Source organism: Monodon monoceros, unplaced genomic scaffold (assembly GCF_005190385.1).
Source record: "Monodon monoceros isolate NGI ecotype Baffin Bay Population unplaced genomic scaffold, NGI_Narwhal_1 Super_Scaffold_6, whole genome shotgun sequence".
In the NCBI taxonomy this organism is placed as follows: Eukaryota; Metazoa; Chordata; class Mammalia; order Artiodactyla; family Monodontidae; genus Monodon; species Monodon monoceros.
Genome location: NW_021703783.1, coordinates 31,539,712 through 31,544,915, shown reverse-complemented (window position 1 = coordinate 31,544,915; position 5,204 = coordinate 31,539,712). Strand labels below are relative to the sequence as shown.

At 39.5% G+C, this 5,204-nt stretch overlaps 1 non-coding gene across 1 annotated transcript; it reads left to right on the top strand.

The window, feature by feature from the left end:
- The first annotated feature begins 2,867 nt into the window (after nucleotides 1-2,867).
- TRNAN-GUU lies at nucleotides 2,868-2,940 on the top strand. Its single transcript has one exon. It is a non-coding gene; the product is annotated as a tRNA-Asn (tRNA).
- The last annotated feature ends 2,264 nt before the right edge of the window (nucleotides 2,941-5,204 follow it).

The following is a 5,204-nucleotide window of genomic DNA, read 5'->3' as shown; positions in this document are numbered from 1 at the left end:
GTGTGTCTATTACATTACATAACTGCCCAGGTACTTCCTGGGTATCTGTTGTTAGCCTCTGTTAGAAATGGTTAAAACTATCTGGCCCCCAATCCCTTGCTCTTTTGACCACCGTGCACCACTTCCTATTATCAGCCCTCGCTAGGAAGATGCCTCAGGTGGAGGTTTGAAAGTACCTCATTCTAAGAGCCTCCCCATTCTGAGATTCAATGTTATCAAAGCTAGACATATAAGGGAAATAATATTACAGGGGGTAGAAATTATTCCAGCTACAGAAAATAATTTCAAATCTGCTCCAGATTGCTCCTGTTAGTAATAATACGTGAATACTTGGAGTCTGCAGCTAATTACAAAAAACAAAAAACAAAACTCAGGGTCTCTTTTGTCAGAACTGTTAACAAGTAATCAAAATGGCTGGTTTCAATTTCTTTCTTTCTTTTCTCTTCTTGCAAAATAGTTGAAATGCAATGAAAGTGAAAGGCCCAAAGACACACAACAACAAAACACGGAGAGAGAGTTCTCGGAAAATTCACAAAGCTACATAATTCAGCCAGTAAATTTAAGAGTTTTAGTGCCTTGTTAGAAAATTTGATGCTGGTTGAAGTCAGCTGAGAAATTCTCAAGTACTAAATGGGAGATTTGCCACTTTAAAGGTTTCCAAGTAAAGAAGAATATTTAATTCTTTCATCAATTTGCCTCAGATAGTCCCGAAAGCTGGATAATACAAAGAGGCAGCAGCAAGTCAGGTGAAAAATTCCTTCCATTGTATGAATCTGTTTTCATTTAACTTTTATTAATGTCCACTACACCTATTTTGTCTTTGTATAACATAATTTTGTCTGTGATTGATTATCCGTCCATTTCAAATTTATGTGCACTGTGATTTAATTAACTTTACCCTTAAGCAATGTGTTTTGAGACATATTAATGAGGTGGGAGTCTTTTCAGAGTATTCATAACTTATACTTTTTTTTTGGCTTAGCATCAAACTTTGAAATTCTGTGAGGCAAAGGGCTGAATTCTGAGCCTGCGTGACTCCAGGGAAGGTCTCCCATATATTTTCAAGCATGTTTGCTCATCATTGTTTAGAAAAGACTACTTTCTCACATCTAAAGTAAGAAACTAGAGATTTCTTTCTCTACTGCCAATTAAGAATTTACTTGAAAAAAAAATCTTTGGGCTGCAGAGATGTTTTTACTGAGTCCCTTAAATTAGTTTCATGACATTCCTCTTTTAAAAATATTTTAATGTGTTGAATTTTAATGTTTTCTAAGAACATACTAAAACAAAATACAAATAACCAACTTAATGTATGTGATTTGGGAAGATTAGGTATTTCTCCTACATTCTGCTCAATGCATACTTGCTATGAGAAACTGCAGAATGCATCCTGGCTTTATGCATTTGGATATCTATATCATTCATCCAATGACATTCAACAGTATTTTTAAGGCCCGCTAACCATGTGCTAGTGGTTGTCAAAATTCAGTGTGGTCGGGCTTCCCTGGCGCAGTGGTTGAGAGTCTGCCTGCTGATGCAGGGGACACGGGTTCGCGCCCCGGTCCGGGAGGATCCCACATGCCGCGGAGCGGCTGGGCCCGTGAGCCATGGCCGCTGAGCCTGCGCGTCTGGAGCCTGTGCTCTGCAACGGGAGAGGCCACAACAGTGAGAGGCCTGCGTACCGCAAAAAAAAAAAAAAAAATTCAGTGTGGTTACCTTAGGAGTTCATGTTCACTTCTCTTCCAAAGCCAGTAATAGGAAAAGCAGTTAATCCTCATCTACTATAAGAGGAAGTCAGAGATAATGACTAAAAATTTTAAATTAAGTATAATAGTTCTACATATTATTTAGAAATATGGAGGTAAGTAGTGGAAGAAATAACTACAAGAGGTAAAAGTGGTTGACTCTGTTGGCCAAGGGTGGCCAAATGACTACTGTTTCTGTTGTGAGCCTTTTAGCATTGTCTTGCTTTTAAAAAGTGTATTTGTGTCTGTGTGTGTATATAAATCTTTGATAAAATAGACATTTTCAAAAGCATAACTAATTTTACCAGATGGTTAGCATTGTTCTTAGAGTTTTGGGTAGAGATTGAATTCTGTCCATATCCTGATGGAACTCCCCTGTCCTGCAAAAGGTAAGGCCCACCATCTTTACTTGGCAGGTGGAGGAAAAGGCCTGAACCTGCTGTTGGGTCCATGAATCTAACACTGGGAGGTGGAAGTAGGGCAGATTTGGCTCACCAGATTCCCAACCCGAATAATGAATGTTGCAGAAGGATTTTAATTGGTAAAACATGATAGATTTACAAACATAACATAAAAAATAGCTACAAAAATTGAGAAATTGTTGAGGAATAGCCTATCTACATAGTACCAAAAAAATTACGTATACTAACGATTGACAAAAACAAAGTAAAACAAAACCCACTTTTAAAATGGAGAAATATGGTGCTCACCAACTAAACGGAGTGATCACTCTGAAATTCAGTAACAGTGGGGCAATCTTATATGTTTCTTGATGTAAAAGAATAGCAAGCAGGGTGAGCAATGTGAAACAATGTGAAACGTACCACCACCAGTGAAATCTTCTTTCCAAGAATCCAATCAAACCTGACACAGGTTACAGGATATAGAGGGGCTAGCAGAATATGTTAAAAGACGATATAAGGAAACAACCAAATCCAGAACGTGGCCCTTCTAGAAGACAAGTTGTGATGCTTCATAAAGCCAGTGTGATTTAAAGAAATGATGGGGACACTATTCTAGTCTAAAAGGTCTAAAGAGACCTAGTGACCAAATGCAGTGTACCACTTTGTTTGGATCCTGGTTAGGCGAGGAAAAAGCTGCTATTAAAACATTTTAGGGAATTCCCTGGTGGTCCAGTGGTTAGGTCTCTGCACTGTTACTGCTGAGGGCCCAGGTTCAACCCCTGGTCTGGGAACTAAGATCCCGCAAGCCAAGTGGCGCAGCCAAAAAAAAAAAAAAGAGAAATTTAAAAACAAATTGAAAATTTTGAATAGAGATTAAATATTTGATGATATTATGAAAAATTATATAAAAACCCTAGTTTTAGAACCTTACTTGCTTTGACAGTGTAGAAAATAAAACCAAAGGCCACAAGAACCACATCTTGGTGAAATCTAGTGCTGCCACAGCCGAGTTCTCAGTGCTTCCCTCCCCACAACCCTTTTCTCGCCCTCTGCCCACAGAATGACATGGATGGAGTTCCTACCTCTGCCACGTTGCTGGTTTTCTTGGGCATGCCATCTTCCCCTCAGACCTTCATTTCTTGACAAGATAAAATAACTACCAACCTCATGAGGACCATGGTCAAGTGAGTTCTGTTATGACCTTGTAGATGGGACAGTGCTATGCACATGTGCAGTGTCAAGCCTGTTTCTCTTCCTTGCTCCAGGCCGCCCCCCCCGCCCCGCACCTGGGCCGCCCCCCTGCCCCGCACCTGTGTGCTACATGCTTATTTACTGTGTCAAGTGCCATATGATCAGTATTGCATTAAATGCTCCCAGCAATCCTATTCTCATTCCCATTTTACAGATGAAGAAACTGAGTCTTAAAGAGATAGCTAATTTTCCTAAGGCTGACACGATGAGGCTGAGTGGAGAATTTATATGACTGGAGGGGGCCTGGATTCTGTTACTGACTAGCACTGTCATAAACATCTTCAATGGGAATGTGTCCACCGCGCTCCCTTCAGAGACAGGTCACCCTGATGCAGGGAGTGTGCGCATCGGACCCCTTCTCACCTGACTGTGCTGACACACAAGCCCTTTCTTTGGCTGATGATGGGAGCTTGGCCAGCCCGAGCGATTGTTCCTGGGACCACTGTCTCCTGTCCCTGATGAGGAGAACGGTTCTCGTTCTTTCTCTGTCAGTTCTGTGCTCAGTAAGGAAAGAGAGGAGTTGACATGATTCTTGTGTAGGCAACAACCAGACTAGATACTGAAGGACAAAAACAGTCCTCTGTGTGAACTAAGTCAAATTTTCCCCCTATGCAATATAAATTATGTATTTGTCTACTTCTACTTCATTCTCAGCTACTTGGACCTCACTTCAGCAACCCCATGACTGAAAGTTTTCTTCTAGAGGAGTGTATCTAATGTTACTGACTCAATCTGGATATTGATACTGTATTTATTGAGATTGTACTTCAGTGTCTTTGAATCATTTTCTCTCTGAATAGGGGCTATAGAGCATTTCCAGGTGAGCAGATAACATACTTGTTTTGAAAAAACAAATCCCCAAATACATCTTTTATTTCTCTCATAAATAGATGTTTTTTTTTAATATTTTAAGGGAAGATTTCTAGATCCGAACACAAAGTAAGAGGTCTTAAAGGAGCTTGATGAAAGTGAAGGAAAATATTTCATGGCCACTGAGCTATGATATATCCCTTTTAGATCTAGTAAAAATAATTAAGGTTCATTTAAAGCTTACTGTGTGCTACATGCTTATTTACTGTGTCAAGTGCCATATGATCAGTATTGCATTTTACAGATGAACAAACTGAGTCTTAAAGAGATAGCTAATTTTCCTAAGGCTGACACGATGAAGAGGCTGAGTGGAGAATTTGTATGCAGCCAGTAACTCCAGACTGAAACTGTCAACCATCATACTGCTGCCACCTTCGTGCCAGAGAGCAGTCTACTCTCTTCCTAGGGGAAAAAATGCTCATTTAGTTACCCCCCCCCAAATAAAGTGGGAGTTTGAGGAATCTTAGCACAAACTTTTATTGGCTTAGGTTGTGTAGCATAAATAAATTTATTGATTTAACTCTTGAAACATTTCCATATTTTAATGTGTCCAAGAAGGTCTTAAACAAAACTAGGGAGGTTCATGACATACTCACAGTGTAATTTCTGATTATCTTGACGAGGTGGGATGATTTTTTGTTGTACTCATCGCAGTTGATTTTCTTACACCGGCTTGAAAGCCAACTGGAAGAGATATCAGATAGTCTTCTCTAGGACATTGGATTGTAATTAAAGGGCTCTTCTGTTCCACTGCTTCTTTTACTTTCTCTGAAGTCCAAAATCAAAACCAGAACTCTAGCATACTTAACATTTCTTTCAGTCTTGTGCATTAATAAAACTTTTTTTTCTTGTTGCTTTATAAGGAATACATTTAGAAAGGCACAAAGGACTCATTTCTTTAAAAGCTTAATGCATAGATATGTGACTTTTAGAT